The sequence below is a fragment of the Talpa occidentalis genome, unplaced genomic scaffold (assembly GCF_014898055.3).
Source record: "Talpa occidentalis isolate TD23 unplaced genomic scaffold, MPIMG_talOcc4v2.1 talOcc4.6, whole genome shotgun sequence".
In the NCBI taxonomy this organism is placed as follows: domain Eukaryota; kingdom Metazoa; phylum Chordata; class Mammalia; order Eulipotyphla; family Talpidae; genus Talpa; species Talpa occidentalis.
Genome location: NW_023604972.1, coordinates 2,763,206 through 2,781,246, shown reverse-complemented (window position 1 = coordinate 2,781,246; position 18,041 = coordinate 2,763,206). Strand labels below are relative to the sequence as shown.

At 54.3% G+C, this 18,041-nt stretch overlaps 1 long non-coding RNA gene across 1 annotated transcript; it reads right to left on the bottom strand.

Annotated features, from left to right (window-relative positions):
• Positions 1-252: 252 nt before the first annotated feature.
• On the bottom strand, positions 253-13,156 carry LOC119260762 (uncharacterized). The gene is made up of 3 exons (XR_005128805.2): positions 12,794-13,156; positions 4,081-4,161; positions 253-1,067 (listed from the first exon to the last, which is right to left on the bottom strand). It is a non-coding gene; the product is annotated as an uncharacterized LOC119260762 (long non-coding RNA).
• Between the last annotated feature and the right edge of the window lie 4,885 nt (positions 13,157-18,041).

Sequence of the window (18,041 nt, the reverse complement as noted above, 5' to 3'; positions counted from 1 at the left end):
TGCAAAGCCCACGCCCTGGGAAATGCATGGAGCCAGCCTGCCACTTCCGGGGGTGGGGTGGTCTGGGGGGTTTGCTGCATGCTGAATCTCAGCACCCCAGCCACCCCGTTACTCGTGACGCAGCCGGCGTGTCCCTCCCGGGGGTCTGCCCATGGGGCCCTCTGCGGGGCTTGCCAGTCCTTCCGCCTCCCCCCGCCCCCACTGGATGGACTTGCTCTGCGCTCACGACCCCCACTCGCACCGTGGGTGTGCTGAGCCGCCAGGCTCGTAGGCAGAGATTTTTATTTCAGATTCAGGGTCCTTCACAGAAATCAAGAGACAGTGAACCTCTGGGCTCAGAAGGACAGGCACGGCCAGCTACGTGGCCTAGCACTGACCGCACAGGGATGCCCCCTGGGCACAGACTTCAGAGCAGTTGGGCCAGGCCTGCAGCCAGCCTGGTCTCTGTCTCACCCTGTCCATGTGGTGACGGTGCAGGCGAGGGTGCGCTCCCGCGTGGGGCACACCTGGGCCGGCCGCGCCCACCCTCCTCACAGGTGGCTTCCAGGATCTGGCCCCCTCGGAAGCCTCCTGCTTCTTCCCTGGGTTTCCCTGGCATCACCAGGAATGCAACGCCAGGGCTCCCGGTGGCGGGCCCTGCAATTACCCTGCCCCGGCGCGGTGGGGCCTGCGGACTCCTTTGTGGCTTCTGCGGGGCACCACGCACTAGGTGGACAGAACCAGGGGCCAAATGCCACAGTGGCTTTGTAAGTGGAATTGTGTGGATGAAGGTGGGGCAGGTGTGCACCTTCCCACGGGAGGCCTGAAGAAGGGCGGTTCAGTTGTCCGCCTGTGGGCTGGAGCCTCTGTTTGCACACGGCAGCCTGAGGGTCTCTCTGACAGCAGCGTGCAGCTGTGCTCTGGTCTGTGAGGTCTCTGGGGAGCACGGCAGGCGCGTTTCACAGAGAGCGATGTGGCCCCGGAACAGTCTTCTCTCAGACTAGACGCTTGCTTTTCCACCTCGTGGGCACGGAGCCTTTCTTGAGCCACATGTGTGGAGCTCACCCGAAGGTAGTCACCAAGGCAAGCTAAGGAAAGAGAGTAAATTACTGTTGGGACGGGTGGACGGAACACAGCTTACGCCTCACCAGTTGCGTGTCCTTGGGCTCCGTGTCCTTATCTGTCCGTGGGTGTAATGAGACGGACTCTCATCAGACGACACAGACCCCTTAGCAGAGTTCCTTGCGTGTGGCCAATGCGCACACGAGACCAGCAGTTGTTGGGCTGTCGTCATGCCCGCCAGCAGCAGCATCACAGCCGCCGTTATCACCGTGGCTGCCACCCACTCCCCGTGCACTTAGCACCCGCATCGTGTCTCCATCACCATCATCGTCACGGTCACCACCGTCACCATCACGTTCGTGGCCGTCATCACCACTGAGCATCGCAACTCCTCACCGTCGGCATCTTCATCATCACCATCGTCAGCAACATTGTCATCGCCCTCGCCGCCTCGCCCCCTTCACGCCCGGCACCACCACCATCCCCGCCACTTCCCCTGGTCCACACCGTGGCCTCCACCCTCACCCTCACCACCTCCACCGTCCCCTGGGCTGCGGGCATCCTCGTGGGTTGTCCGCCTTGGAGAGTGCGCCTGAGGCCGCTGGGCCTGCAGGTGATTGCCGCCGACTTGTAGTTAAAACTTCCCCCTGGCATCCTTGCCTCTGTTGATTGTTGTAGAAAATCAACTAGAAAATTGCTTTCTTCCCAATATTGTTCCCAAATACCCCTCGTTGGGATTTTCCCTGGCATTTTAGGGTGTTCTTTTCAGAGGTTCACTTCAAGGCACGATCCTGGGGTCAGGAGCCTTGCCCGAGGGCCATTTGGAAGAAGAGCTTCTTTTCCTTCTTTGTTTCTTTTTTTTTTTTTTAAGATTTTATTCATTTTTGCGTAGAAGAGCTGGGATGTAGGCCAGGGGTGTGGGGCAGTGAGAGGACTCACCAGAGACAGAGTGGGAAGCAGAACAGGTGGATCCACTGAAATGCACTATTGAGGGGAGCAGCGGGGGGGACAGGAAGGGTCTGCTGCGCCCTGTGGGTAGCTCCCTGGCCGGGGATTGAACTCAGGCCATAGTGGTGATAGCGCTGAGCCTTAACCCCTAGGGCACCAGGGAGGCCCTGAGCAGAGTTTCTAACATACACTGATATTATCTGATCACGCCCAGCTCTTTCCAGTCAGAAAGGACATTTGAACCGACAAACCAACAATAGGGCTTGGGGAGAAGGGCCTGGGGAGTATGTGTGGTCTGCTTGGGCTGCCCCATAATTACCACGGCAGGGAGGGGTGTGGACTGCAGGCCCTGACATAGACTCTCACGGTTCTGGGGGCTCCATGATCCAGATGCCGCAGGGTCTGGATCTGCTTCTGGCAGGAGCCCTCCTCCCGGCTTGTAGACGCTGCCTCCTCACCGTGTCCCCACGTGGTCTCTCCTCTGTGTTCGTTTGGCTTTGGGGGGAGGAGAGGCTGAGAGAGCCATCTCTGGTGTCTCCCTTCCTATAAGGACACCAGCCCTACCAGACTTTATGACACATCTCACTTAAACAGCCTCCAGGGCAGCACGTGGGCTGTCGGGCTCTCAGCAAAGAAAACGCCAGTGAAAGTCCATGGAGAGCGCTGGTTATGCCAGCCCCGCCCAGCTCTCTCCCCAGGTAACCCCATCAGGTCTGGCAAGTTGAAAGCCAAGGTTATTGGCTCATCATGCACCAGTGAGCCCGTCATTCTCCAGATAATCCATTTTATGTATCTGATAAAGTGGGATCAAAATCAGAAACACATTTCTCAAAGGAGCAGGAAATGGTGGGTCCTTCCTCCAGAGCTTTTACAGCTGCAAAATCGCAGGCCCTGATCACGTTCTGTGGGACAACACCCACGTGGGCAGCAGGAGCCAGCTCCCAGTGCCTGGCCAGCGGCTCCGCTCCCCAGGCAGGTGGGCACAAGGTGGGCCAGGGCCACTCTGAGCCTCAGTTTCCTCCTCTGTGAAAACGGAGACAATCAGATCTGCTCTGCTTGTCATCAAAGCCCAGGGCATCTTGGGGTGCATGTTGGGGTGCACATGTAGGAGAGGAAGGACTTTGCTTCACGCAGATGCCTGCAGAGCTGAAGACGGTGCTGAGAGCACAGTAGGTGCTCCCTCAATAGTCACTGAACGAGGTCACAGAGCAGGTGTTTGACAAATATTTGCTGAGTGGACAACTGGATGAATACAGAGGCGCGTGCATGTCCGTCTTACAGTACTTCTTGGAATTTCTTCTTCTCCTCCCCCTTTGTTTTTGGCAGCTGAGACATTTGGACTCTGAAAAGTTAAAGTCTGTCCCCTTGGCTCATGGGCCTACCTGGAGTGTGCCTCTGAAGTCTGGACCTGGTTTTATCTGGCCCAGTACCTTACACTTCCCACTATATCTGGAAGTTTCTTAGAAGCCTCTGAAAATATCAACCAGGAATACTTTTGGTTTCTGCTTGAGCCACTAGACAGGTACACCTCTGCCCCGGGAGGAGGGGGGCGTTCAGGTCTGGAGCAGCGACTGAGTGTCAGCATCAGAGAACTTCTGCTCCGTCTTCCTCAGACGCTGGCTTTTCATCCCAACATATGTGCCTTTATGGCCACAAATGGCTGCAGCAGCTCCAGACATCACGACCAAGTGCTGTGCAGAAAGTGGGCAGAAGGGCAGGGCGCAGCACGGCTGAAGGGACGTCTTTTATCAGCCAAGGGGAAGGTCCCCAGGGGTACACGTCTCGGAAGACTTCCCTCTCTGCTCACAGACTGGAAGGGTCACGTGGACACTAGATTTAGGGGGGCCGAGACAGTGAGCACCCTCCAAGGCTGGCCCAGACCAGTCCTTGTGTCCAGGGCAGACCGGCCCGCTGCCACTGAATATTGGGGTTTGCACAGTGAGGGAGGCGGGGCTGTGGGCGAGGGGCTCACCACGCCTCATTTGACAAGCAGAAGCAGAATCCAGTGTCCAGCTTGAGGACAGACTGGACCTTCTCTCTGGGAAGCAGCGGGGTGGTGTCCCCCAGGGGCACCCACAAGAGGTGACTTACTGGCTGCTGACGCGGCATCTGCAGGCACGCGGTGAGAGAGGATCGTCCTCGTCAATTTGCTCTCCGTCCTTCCGATTACATCTTGGAGAAATGATAAAGACGTGCAATGAGTATCGTGTCCTGGATTTACAAAGAAAAAAGGGTCTCAAGGGCATTATTGGGTTAATTGGGGGGAAATCTGAATGTGGATTGTAACTTAGATAACAGAATTAAATTAATGTTACATTTCCTGGTGTGCTAATCATCATTGTAGTTACGTAAGAGAAGGTCTTTGTTCTAAAAGATCCGCGCTGAGTATTTAGAAGTCAAGTGTCATGCGGTATGCAAACAGATCACCAAAAAGAAAACACACAGATACATCATAACAAATTCGTGGACACGCGCACAGAACTGGCCCTGTGTAGCTGCCGCTGTGTGTGTAGAAGGACACGAAGTGTGCACACACGGATGCATTAAATATCCACTATCTATGTGGGGAGAGAAGTATGGCAAATGGCAGCAGCTGGTGAGATTAGTCCATGACGAGGATCCTGGGTGCTCAATCATGCATCTTCTAGTAGGTTTGACATTTTTCAAAACGAAGTTAGCAAAATAATACGTTTTTAAGAGAGGACATTTCAAGGAAACTATTAAATGAATACGTGATGTTTTAATGTGTGGGGTGCCAACAGACCAGGGCTGTCTGATGGGCACCGAGTGCCCAGACCCTGGTGTCGGCTCCGAGGGCGTGTGTCAGCATCGCTTAGTTCAACCCCTCCTGTATTCACAGTTTTACCTGGGCCTGGGGTGGCTGGCCTTGGCCTCCCAGGACTGTGGGAGGATCACGGGAAATGACACGTGGGGTCCCCAGCGTGAAACCTGGTGCAGGAGCAGGCTCCAAGGAGGGTTCGTGGGGATGCAAACCTGGTGAGTACCCCCGCACAGAGTAGGTCTGCAGAGAACTGGACACGTGTCTCAGACAGGTGGAGTGTCGGGTTTGCTCTGCTCTTGCCTTTGTTTCTTTGCTCCGTCTGGGACAGTTCCCTAGATGGGATCATCACGCACATTCACGCACGCACACACCTTTATCTCATTATCATTATCCTGGAGAGCAGTGATTTCTGCTATTTGGGGCTCAGAGGTCCTTGATCAGAAGAAGGCTGGGGTGGGGTAAGCCAGCCCTCGGGGTGCTGGGGTTAATTCCATTTTCTGCTCCTTGCTCCTGTCAAAGGGCAGACGTGTCCCCCCACCCTGGGGTCCGGAGCCAGGCAGGGCACAGGGTCCCGGCTGCCTGGAGCAGTCCTTCCAGGCTCCTGGCAGCCAATCCCCCCACCCCCGGGCTTGCCATGGGCCGGCTAATCCCATTACCCACAAATGAAGATGTAATCACAGTTCTTTCAAAGAACTCGAGGCTGATCCCTCTTTGGAAAGAGAAAAGAAAGTGCAATTGTCCGAGCCACTGACTTCTGATGCTCCCGCTGGGCTGAGGGGACACAGAAGTTACTGGGGGTCTGGCAGCCTCTCAGCTGGCACGGGGCGGAGGCCTCTGGGCTGGGGTGGGAGGGGCGGGCAGGGGCCCACTCCCCAGCCCAGGGACCTCCAAACTCCATGCCTCAGTCGTGTACCTTCCAAGTGGCTGCGCAGCGTCTTGTCTGGTACAGCTGTTGAGCAGCTGTGTGTGCAGATGTGAGGACACTGGCGCGGCTGCTCTGTGTGCTGTTACTAGCAGCAAAATTTATGGGGCACACACTGCATGCCAGGTGTTTCTCTGCTGCTACTGTCATCCCCAGTTTACAGATGAGGAAACTGAGGCACAGAAAGCTCAAGTGACTTGTCCAGGCACAGGGCTGGAGGGAGTGACCGATCTCAATGGTCAGGTACAGCAGGAACTGCTTGGGCTGTGACTGTTTCTTAAACAGAAACTGGCTTCTGGTGGAAAGCAAAGAAATCTACTTTTGTGCAAGAATAGGCTGTGCCCTTCTAGGCAGGCCGAGGTGATGAGAAGAAGTCTCCGTGACGGGGACCAGAAGACAGAATTGGGATAAACGTGTCTTCAGCCCACTAGGCCTGGGCACCACCTGCCCCTACTGCCTGTCATAATCCCTATGATGGTCACCCCGGCCCCTGGGAAGCGCTGTGTGCCAGGCACTGTTTCAGGGACGGTATCCCCAAGAATCCACAGCACAATGGCCGATGTCACCAGCGGCAGCTCTTGGGGTGGGGGGTGGGGGGCGGGTTCCCTGGTCTACAGCATCCACCCGTTTCCGTGGTGCAAATCCTCCACTCTCGGTGGCCAATCCAAACTCTCGGTGTGGCTGAGGGGAGGGTGGGCAGAGAGGCACAGAGTGATCCTTGTGATGGCTCCAGCCGCTGGTATCAATAAACCACAACAGCCCAACGGCGGGGGGAGGGTATTATGCCAACTTGATAGATTAGGGAGCTGAGGCACAGAGAGGTACTTCCCAAGTCACCTCACAACGAGCTCCAGGACCAGGATCCTCTTCTCAGCAGCCCTGGGACCTCGGAGGAAGACGCTGGTCTCGGAATCTGGGCCTGTGGCCCACCTCCTCCTCCTCACGCCCAGGCCAAGTCCACCCCCAGCTAGACGAGGACCCCTCAGGGCCAAGGAGCCGGGCCGCGGCACCAGCGCCAGGCTCACAACAAGCCACCAGAAATGCTTGGTGTGAGTTGAGTCAGAGGCTTTGATTTCTGCTGACTCGAACACCTTGTCTGAGGCCACGTAGATTCTCGGCGGAAAACGGCCGTGGGCTCACCCCTCGCACCGCCAGCGTCCCTTGGCCTCCCCCCTTAGCCACCACATCCAGAGCAGCACTCCCAGCGCTGCCCCGTCCTTGGCTGGACAAGACCCAGGGGAGCAGAATAAAATTTGTGGCGCTTTATCGTTCTCGAGGCTTTTTCACTGGTGCGATGTCGTTTCCTCAGATACAGACATTCCCGGGGCCGCCGGGACGGCGTCAGTGGTCCTCACCCTCTAAACTGTTACTACTTAGACGTATATTGTAGGATGTTGCAGGATAAGCGTTGGCCAGGCTTTCTGTGCGCTGTCTCTGCGGCATCACCTGTGCCCTTATCATGTTGGCGCGGGGGCTCCTGGGGCCGAGGGCGCGTGAGCCTGACTGTGGACACCTGAGCCTCGGTGTGTGCACATGTGCCAGTGTGCACGCCTGAGCCTAGGAGGGTGAAGCTGTAAGGACGGCTCCGGGAGGACGGCTGACAGAGGATGAGCCGTGTGGCCACCGAAGAGGTGAGACATGAGAGAGAGAGAGAGAAATTTCTGCCATTGAGAAATCTTAGAGGTTCGTGGGGGCTGGGAGGCTCGGTTGCCCCCCACCTTGCCAGGCAGCAGGCTGAACACAAATGTGTTCAAAAATATTTCTAGCATATTAGTTAGCAAGAGATTTCACTGCAATTGACAGCAGCCGCAGCAGTAGCCACAACAAACCCAGTGGCTTCAACAAGAAAAAATTTGCTTTTTCTTTAATGAAAGTCAAACTTGCCAGGGCAGCCCACAGATCAAGGCCCGCCCCCTCCCATCTGGTCACTCTGCTGTGCAGGGCGGCCAGCCTCGTCACCTCAAGGTCTAGTCGGCGGCTCCGCCATCGGGCCTCCCAGCCAGACAGCAGACAGCAGAACAGGAAAAGGAGCAAGAGAAGGTCCACCTTCTGTGGCTCTCCCACTGAGGACAAGGTGTAAGCCCATATTTGACTAAAAGAGGCCAGGGCAGACCTGTGGCCGAGTGAAGAAACTGGGGCTTCTTCCACAGGAAGAGAGAGAGTGATGTTTGTGGGAAGAGACACTAATCTTTGCCACACGCACCCCCAACCCCAAAAGGTGATTTCACTGATATTATTGCTTAGGATGCGATTAGAGTTTTAACAGGTGAGGCAATTGGAAGAAAATTGTTAAGGAAATGAAGTCCAGGTGGCCGGTGGGTGCGGCAGCCAGCGGGAAATCTGTCTGGAGGAGGCAGAGGCGGGGGCAGCCGGAGTCCAGCCCGGCTCTGCGCTTCCTCAGACCTGGCGAGCATGGTGGTGACGTCATTTCCATCCTCTTCCAGGGCAGAGCCCAGGCTCGAGCTCCCCTCCTCCCAGGGCCTTGGCTGGGACCATGGCGCCCACCTGAGGGGGCACCCCCTTCTGGCTGCCACCCCAGGCACAGAGGTTGCGGAGATGGGGTGCCTGTTCCCCAGCCTCCTGGCGGCTAAGGTGACCCAGAGCACCAGTTCTGGGCAAAGAGATGTCAGCAATAAACGCACAGAAGGCGGCTGGGCCCGCACTGGTATCTGGGGCTCATGTTGATATTAGTGTTTATTCAGGGGTCCCCTGATTTCAGGGCCACATACCCTGAGGATCTAGCCATGTGTTGCTCCAACAGCCTGAAAGAAAGTCCCAGAAGCTGGACCTTGGTGGAATAAAGAGGTGCCCGGGGCCATGCCAGACACAGAGTGGACACTTAGCAGATGTGCTAATTATTAATATTCCACCTGTGTGCTGCCCTCCAAACTCGTCTCCCTTGAAAGGCGGTCAGCATGCGCTCTGCAGAGGCGCCCGAGGCCCATGTGGACGGAGAGTGCACCCGCTCGTTAGTTACTGTTGTCAGAGAGTGATGGTCATTGGCATCTTTCATTCAGTCAGCAAATGCCTACCACGCACCTGCGTGTGTCAGGCACTGCCTTGGCACTAGAGAGGCTGCTCTGCCGGGGTCCGGGCCCTAAAACATCCACCCCATGCTCAATGAACTAGTCGTGGCAAATGCCAGGGGCCATGAAAGCCTAAAGGAAGGAGCCCGAGCTTAGCCTGGGGTCCCCGGGGGAGCAGCTGTCAGGAGCTAAGACCTCAGGACCTGTGGAGGCAGCCCTGGGAGGAGCAGGGAAGGCATCTCAGCCATCAGCCGCCCGGGGAAGGAAGGCCAGCAGGCCAGCTCGTGGGACCCCGGCTCCCAGGCCCAGCGTTGGTCCAGGGCCAGGCTGGCTGGGAGCGTGCCAGGCCCTGGCAGATGCGGCTGCACCGAGGCTGGGGCGTGCTGCCGGGCGCCTCCCTGACCTCCCCAGGCATCCCTTTGTGCGGCAGCTGTCTCCCTTGCTGAGCCCCTTGGGATCTCGTTTCTGTGGTGCCGACTCGAAAGAACCCAGGGCATTGTCCGGGAACAGCAGGCTGCGGGGACGGCTCTCGCAGCGCGGCCGGCACGTCCAGCCTGAGAAGAATGGCGCGTAGATAGACAGCACTCATGGTGTGCCAGCATCCAAAGCCCTTAATTGACTCTGGCTTAATTAATGATTTGGAGACTATTCATGATTAGCCTGTGGCTCCACGAGAAGGGGGTGTTGCGGTAACAGCAGGAAGGGCTTTCTGGAGAAGTTCTGTCCCACCGTCTACAGGTCCCGGGTGGGGATGCCTTTGGAGCGGGCAGAACAGGGAAATGCTTGGTGAGAAAACCCAGATTTCTCCCTGTCTGTACTACGTGGGCTTCTTCCCTCCCACTGAAGTCAGAAGTTACAGCTTGTGGGCCTCCCCTGGTGGCGCAGCCGTGAGCGCTGGGCTGCGGGGCTGCCTGCAGCCTCTGCAGCGCTGGTTCGTTCCTGGGCCGCCAGCGAGGGTCCCACAAAAAAAAAAAAAAAAAAAAAGACGTTGCAGCTTGAGACACATCTGCTCTCCCTCCTTGTCCCATTTGGAAAAGAAGTTCCATGTCTTTCCGTGCTGACGAGACCCTGGAGGATGGCGCTGGGCTGGTCCTCGATTATCCAGAGTCCTTGCTTTTGTTCCCAGGGACTTGTGCAAGATTTCTCAGCGTGCGCTCTGCGGTTTCTTAGATAATTTAATGTAAGTTCTGTGGGCGTTTCAGGGGGATTTTACCCTCATGCCGTGGGAGTCAGCGGAGAATCCCATGGAAGCTGCAAGTGGGAATTTCATGGATCTGTGAGAATTCATCAAGAATGACACACTCTGTCCGGTACGATCTCATGAAGGTCGGAGAACGCCTCCGGTCTCCCCTGGCCCTTCCATGAGGCTGGCGAGAGGATTCCGTGAGAAACAGGCGCTGGTGGGAAAATCCTGGCACGGCCCAAGAGCATCCTATGGGTGTCCAGGAGACTTGTAAATATTTCATGAGAATCCTCTACAAAAGAATCCATCCACACTGTTCAGGAATTCTGTAGGGTTTCTTTGAGACCATAGTAAGAATTTTAAGAGCATCTATGGCCCAATTTTTTATAGGAGTTGCCTTCACTTTAGACCCATGTCAGAGCTTCCAGATCAGAGAGGCTCCTTAGACAAACGGCTTCTTATCTATCTTTTTTCCTTTTTTTTTTTTTTAAGATTTATTTATTTATACATACAAGAACTGGGGTACAGGACAGAATTTTGGGGGGTGAGAGGATCCACCAGAGACAGAGTGGGGAGCAGAACAGGCAGATCGACTGAAATATACTGCTGAGGGGAGCAGCGGGCAAGTCACGAGAGGTCTGCTGCGCCATGTGGGTCAGCTCCCTATCTGGGGGTCAAACTCGTGCTGCAGAGGCTGTGGTGAGCTTCATAGGCTGTGTCTTAACCCCTTATACCACCAGGGAGGCCCCTCCCTTTGTTATACTTTTAAAATTTTTTTTCCACTAAAAAAAAAAAAAAGGGTTTAGTAACATCCTCATTTTTAATAGGTGCTGAGGGCAACAGGTAGATGACTATGGAAAGATGAAGCAAGGAAGTGGGGGAGTTCCCACTGGAGGAGGAAAGGACTATTGAATCCCCTTCCATGCCCCAAGAATCCCGTGATGGGTATTCATTGCTCCACCTATCTCTTACATAGCTCCGTATCAGGAGCAAGAAGACTGGAGCAGGGGCCAGAAGCCCTTGGTTTTAGTTCCAACGCCACCATTATCTCACTAGTAATCTGGTCTCAGTTTCCCCTTTTATAAAACAGAAGTGTCAGACTAGGGGCTAAAAAATCCCTGACAGTTTGTGGTTCTGACATAGGATGGTGGTGGTGATGGTGGCGGTGATGCCGCCACCAGTGGTAGTTTCTTCAATATATTCTCCCTTTCTTTCTTTCTTTTTTTTTTCTTGTAATGAAAAAAAAATTCAATCAATAGAAATAGAACAAGAAATGACATAGATAACATGGAGACAAATACCTTAAAACAATCGCAATAACCATGTCCCAGAAAGTAGAGGAAAGACTAAGTGTATTAAGATATGGAAAACATTAAAAGAAGCTAAATCAGTTTCCAGAATTGAAAACTACAGTGTCTGAGGTTTTAAAAACAAATCAAACATTTTATGGGATTAAGAGCAGATTAGAAACTTCAGAGGAAAAAAAAAAAACAAAAAGAGTAGTGAACTTAAAGACACAGTAATAGAAATTATCCAAATCTGAAACACAGAAGGGGGGAAATGAACAGCACATTGTGGAACAAGCGCCAATATACTGATATATGTGAAACTGTAAAGTGCAAAGAGAACAACAAGTAGGGGATTAAAGAAACAATATCAAAACAACTAATATTAAAAAGACTAGATTTGGTGAAAACTTTCACCCACAGAGCCAGGAAGCTCAATGACTCCCAAGTACACGAAATGTAAGGAAATCTTCAGTAAGGGATATCATAATCGGATTGTTTGAAACCAGTGATAAATGAAAATCTTAAAAATAGTTTATTTAGATTAAAATATTATGATAGAGGAACAATATACCAATCACAACAGATTTCTCCTTGAAAACAGTGTGAACTAGAAAGAAGTAAATAAAAATCTTTAAGGCAATAAAGAAAAAAACAGGTAATTCTATACCCAGTGTAAAGGATCTTTTAAAAAGAAAGGAGAAAATCAGGCAGGCAGGCATCTAAGAAGTATTAGAGGAAGCCATGCAGGCAGAACAAAATTCTCCTGGAGCATAGAACTCAGATTTACATAACGAGAAAAAGAGAGCCAGAAATCATAAATATGTCAATGTCTCTAAGGTTTTCTTCTTATTTTTGATTTGAAAAGATAATCAAAAGTTTAAATTCAAAACAATAACTATGTATCCTGTGTTTGTAGCATGTGCAGAAGTTGAATGTATGGCATTGGTAGTACAAGGGCTAGGAGGGGCCTGATTCTTCTCTGACATGAGAAGTGGTATAATATGACTTGAAGGTAAACTGTGGTAAGTAAGTTAAAAAAAAAATGTGTTCCAGGGCCTCCCCGGTGGCGCAGCGGTTGAGCGCTGGGTTGCGAAGCTGCCCGTGGCCTCTGCGGCTGCTCCCCGGCCACTGGAGGAGGGTCCCACATGGCACGCAGACCTCTCTTGCCACCCGCTGCTCCCCTTAGCAGTGTCCTTCGGTCCTTCTGCCTGCTCTGCTCCCCGCTCTGGCTCTGGTGAATTCTCTCGCCCTCCCCCGCGCTTCTGACTGTACCCAGTGCTTGCATAAACAAAACAAACAAATAAATAAATAAATAACATGCCTCTCTAAAAAAAAAAAAAAAAAGTGTTCCATTAGCCCTAAAGCAACACTCAAAAGGAAAAAAAAAAAAAAAAGAATTAAAACTAATAAGCCAAAACAGGAACTACGATAGCATCATTTAAAAACAAATTTAAAAAGAAAAAATAGGAAAAGGAGGACAAAGAAAAAGTGAGGCCACTAAAAAATTCAACAATACTGTTCTAAACAACAGTGTGTCAAAGGAAAAATCCAAAGAGGAATTAGGAAGCATTCTGAGAGGATTTAAAAGTAAAACACACTTACCAAAACTTATGAGATTCAGTCAAAGCAGTGCCAAGAGGGAAATTTCTAGCAATGCTCGCTTCAGAAAAAGAAGAGAGCTCTTACATCAAGGTCTTGTATCCACTGAACTTTTGTCATGCTGTTCAGATGTGTGCTCCATTCGTTGGTTAATACTGGTTACTCTTAAAAAAAAAAAAAGAAATTAAGGTGTTCTGAAATAAAAGATAACTTGAATCTGAAAAAAAAAAAATACCGGTTACTCTGAGATGTGGGTGGTGATCTGTTTATTTCTCAAAGATATCCTAGATAGGATGAGATCTGACTGGACACTCAGCGATCAGGGGCAGAGCAGTGGAGACCAATCCAGGAGTTCACAAAGAGCTCTGTGATGTCACTTTCTGAAGTCCCTCCCAAGAACATTCCAATTCCCTTCCAGGCCACTGGCCAGAAAGCTGGGACTCAATAATCTATTCTTACTCACATTCTCATGACTGTACCCACATCCAGGACCAAGAAACAGAAGGACAGAGAGAGAAGAAAAGCAACAGAGTTGACCACTCTCAGGATGACTTTCCAACAATGGGGAGAAATGATTCTTCTTCCTTTGATACAGGAACTGGGGTGTGGGGGAGAGAATGGGGGATCCCAGGGAACTTCCACGCTTGCTCTGAGGCTTAGGAGTTCTGTTTCCTATTCCATGTGCTGGAGGTAGGACCTTTTCTAGAACTCTCTGTGTCACATAGCTCACTTTGGGTTTCCAGATGCATTTTAAAAATGTTAAAGTCTGGCACAGTGCAGTGCGATGGGGCACACCACGTCGATGACATCATTTTTACCATCACAATTGGGGGATTCGTCAAAGCTCCCAGGGCCTCTCACAGGTCTGGATAGTCACGACCCCCTCCTTGAAAGCTCCCACACTCTCACCATGGCTGTGGAATTGATCATCACCAATATTCTCGAATTTAATTCCACCGCTTTCTCCTCTGCCTGTTTTGCTTGTGGCAGAGGAAGTTCTTGAAACACACTGTGGTGGGCAGAATTATGGCCCAAAGACATCCATGTGGTCGTCTTTGGAGCCTGGGAACCTCTCCATGGAAAGAGGTTCTCGCAGGCATGGTTAGAGTTACTGTTGAGAGGGAGGGTGTCCTGGGTTAGCCTGAATGGGCCCCAAGTGTCCACAGGGCCCCATGGGAGGATGCAGGGCAGGTGGCGGGGTGGACGCAGGGGTCAGAGAGGGAAGATGCTCTCCTGCCAGCTTTGATGACAGGAGGAGCCGCAAGCCAAGGCACATGGGCTCCTCTAGAAGCTGGAAAAGGCAAAGAAGCAGATTCTCCCTGGAGCCTCCAGAGGAAGTTCTGACCCTGGTGAATAAAATAAATCTCTGTTGGAGAAGCCCCCCCCGCCCACGGTGTTTTCAGGCATCCTGAGCTGACCCTGGCACTTGGCGATTACAGTGGCTTCTAGGTCAGGAGCCAATCCCCACCCCACCCTGCCCGTCTCGGACCCATGCCCGCATCTCCCTGTCCACAGAGGCAGACTACGGTTTTTGCCCCATCCCTTGGGGCAGGCAAGGGCTGGCCATGGAAGGACTGGCCAGTGCCGGGAACAGAGGACTGGCCTTGCTCTGCAGCTCTGAGGGTGTTCTGGCTGCAGGGCTCCCCGGGGGGTATCTAGGCTTATGAGGAAACCACATGGCTGCTCCACTTCTCCTCAGCCTGGGGCTGCTCCCCTCACTCCATCAAGGGCAGTGAAGTCACCCTCCATAAATTGCCTGCGTGCACATCAGGGGCTTCTGCAAGCCCAGCTGACCCAGCCAACATCTAGCCTGTGTTCCTGCTGGCAGGAAGAGCCGACGGCTTCTTGAGTGGATCTGACTTGAGTGACGTGACCAAGGGATGCTGAGCCCCAGAGAGGGCTGCTGGCTGGACTGACGCTGAAAGAGTCATCATCACGGGTGTCTCTGTTGTGAAGACGCTGCCTTCCCTCTGCTCCCTGGACCTGCAGCACTTGGACGAGGAACCAGCGTGTGAAGGTTATGGCCTTGAACTTGTCTTTCCCGGTTTGCACATCCCCTCCAGCCCTCCCAGCTGCCTGCTCAACACCCAGGAGCCCCAGTCCAGGCCACACTGAGCGCACGAGTCACCTGCTTGAAGCCACTAAGTTTGGGGTCATTTGTTCCACAGCAGGAACAAATGTTCCCCTGCCATGGCATGGTCACTCAGAGACAGGGAATGAGACTAAGCGTGCGCAGTAGGCGTCAGGGAGGGGCACCTCTGGATCCGAAGGGTACAGAAAACACATTGAGAAGCCAACTGCCAGGCCCCCGTGTTCTTTGCAGGAGTCTGTCGGTGGGCAAGCGAGGGCGCCCCTCCCATCCAAGTGCACACAGAGGCCAGAGAGTGGAAGGCACCCTGGTATCCTTTCATTCATTCATTTGTTCATTGTTTCACTCATTCATTTATTCATTCATTCAATGCCTCATGAGCGTCTACTGTCGGCCAGGCTCTGTGTGAGGTGCTGGGGAAGTGTCAGAAAGAAAAGAAAGAGCAGGGCTGGTGACAGGGGCTGGGGGTGGCTGGGAGAGGGGAGGCCAGAGTGGCGAGGGCAGCTCTGGGAAGGCGCAGTGTGGAGGGCCGGGAGCTCGAGCTGGGTCTCCGGGAGCCGCCCCCCAGCACTGGGGCCCAAGCTCTGCAGCCTGCAGGAGTCTGTGGAGCCCTCTGATGTGCCTCGGGGAACCTGCACCCGCTCCAGCCCAGCTGGGCACTGACGAGCCCTCGGTCCGGGCCAGGGCTGGGCAGGCTGCGTGGCACCAGATAATAATGCCTCCCCGCCGCCCACGCGGGCGCACCAGCTGCAGAGGCCGACTGCCGGCTCCTTGTTAATTGCTCCCGAGCACCAGGGTCATGTAATTTGGATCAAAAGGCCCTTCTCGGTGGTGAAGGCTTCGTGGTGCCACTTTGGGCTGCCCCGGGGCGGCCGAGCGGGAGCACCGTGTCTGGAGCCCGCCGCCTGCTCTGGCTGGAGCTTTGCCGACGGCGCTGCGTTGGTGCAGCTTCTCCAGCCTCCGCGTCCTTGCCTGCAAGGTGGGAGCGAAAACTTCCCTGACTGCCTCGTGGCACTGCAGTGAGAACCAAGTCAGGAAGCTGGTGTGAGGCTGATCCCCGGAATATGTTCAAATCCTAACTTCTAGCTACTCTGGACAGCCCTTGGCGGAGCTTCTTTCTTTCTTTTTTTATTTAAATATTTTATTTTATGTAATTCTTACATCTTTTTTCATCTTTGCACAATGCATACATTTTCGTTTTTGTTATATTCTCCACACAATTGCACCCCCCCTTATTTTGACTCTAGTCCTTCCTTTCCCCGCCCCCCCCCCCCAGTGTGTCTCTGGTTTATAGTCACTTGTTGATTTTGATTTTCACTTTGTATTGATTAGTCTTTTTCCTGGTCTCTTATTTAGGTTTTCTAAATTCCTGCTATGAGTGAGACCAGGCGGAGTTTCTTTTAACTCACCCTGAAAATCCATCCATCCATCCACCATCTACCCATCCACACACCTACCCACCCAGCCACCCACCCACTCGTGGGTGCCACCACCCATCCACCCAACCATCCACCCGCCATCCATTCCTCTCCCCATCATGTCCCGTGTGCCTATTTTGTACCAGGCGTGGTTTTACTTCGTAGAGGTGAGCGGGGCAGGGCGATGGCCCTGGAGAGCTGACAGTCTGGAGAGGAGAGAGGCAAGCGGAAGAGAAGAGGATAAGCAGAGAGCCACAGACCTGCTGGGGGGTGCGTCTTGGGCTGGGCTTTGAAGTTTGCGTACAAGCCTTCCCCTTGCAGAGGCGTGGGAGCACCTCCCAGAGAGGAGACCGAGGGAGCAGAGCGGCAAACCTCAGGGACGGTGAGTTCCAGGGGCAGCCAGATGCTGGCGGGGGAGAGGGGGTGCATCGGCGGAACCTCGCGCGTAGGTCTCAACCTGCTGAGCCTCAGTTTTCTTGTCTCCTCTTAGGGTTCATCCCAGCCACCAGGCCTGTTCTGGGGAGCAGAGCAGACAGTATGATTCCTGGTTTATATGCAAGAGCGGGGAGGCAGGAGGGAGAGGTGAGGAGGGACAGGCAGGGAGGTGAGGAGGTGCAGAGATGACAGCAGGGTGCAGGTGAAGGGGTGCGGAGGGGAGGCGCGAGGAGGGGAGAGGAGAGATGTGAGGAGGTGAGGTTAGGAGGGAAGAAGATGAAGGTGAGGCTGGGGGAGGTGAGGGAGGTGGAGGGGCGAGGGCGGGCGCTGAGGAAGCCATGAGGTGAGGGTAGGAAGGAGGCAAGAGCCTGGGCGGGGAGAGCCACCTTCCCAGGAGCGCGCTGGGGCAGCGCCAGGGGGGCGGGTGGCGGCCGCCCGGGGTCTGCCCGGGCTCCCAAGGAAGCCCGCCGTGCGCCCTGCAGCCCCCCTTGAAGTAAACCTGATTCCCCCAGGCACATCGACTGCGGCTTAGCATTTCTTGGCAAGCGGTGGCTTCCAGAATTTCATGCAAGTTAAGACTGAAAACGCGAAGCGTGGTGGTGACCCCCTGTGCTTGCTCCACTTCCTCATTTGCTTGTCGCGGCCACTTGTCGCCGCGGCCCGAACGGCCTCTGGAGGCTGGGTGCTTGGTCCTCGCCACAGACGAGGAAACCGAGGCAGAGAGGCCTCTGTGGGCGCCGCGCGGTCCCAGGGCCACACACACAGGAGCCGGCGGGTTCGAGGTGAGCGGCCCGCGTGCTTCTCGTGGATGGCCGGGTGAACTCTGGAAAGATTCCGCTGCAGTTAGCGGAGCCACAGCTCACTCACCCAGCCGGCCGGGGCGGGATTGGCGTCCCCCTGGCCCAGCCCAACCTCAGCGCCGCTCTCTAGGCTGCGTCTTACCCGGCGCGGGGGCTGGTCGGGCAAAGGGAAAGGAGAGGAGGGCACCGGGGTTCGACAAGGACTCTCCTTGCAGGGTCGCTCAGCGGTGGTTCTGGGGCATCGGAGAGGATCCTGGGGGCAGGAGAAGGGGCCTGTGTGCTCCATGAGAGACTGGGGTCCTTCTAAGAGGGGCGACCCGGCAGAGGACGGGATCTGGGGTCTTGGCCACGTGGTCAGGGTTGTGGCCCGGGGTGGCCAGAAGGCCGTCAGCGTGTCCCGCTCTTGCCTGCTGTGTGGCCGTGGGCCTGTTACGCCAACTCTCCGAGCGAGGCCCAGTTCCTAATCTCTAACACTGGACTCTGTGCCTGCGGTTGTTTGCCTAGAGCGA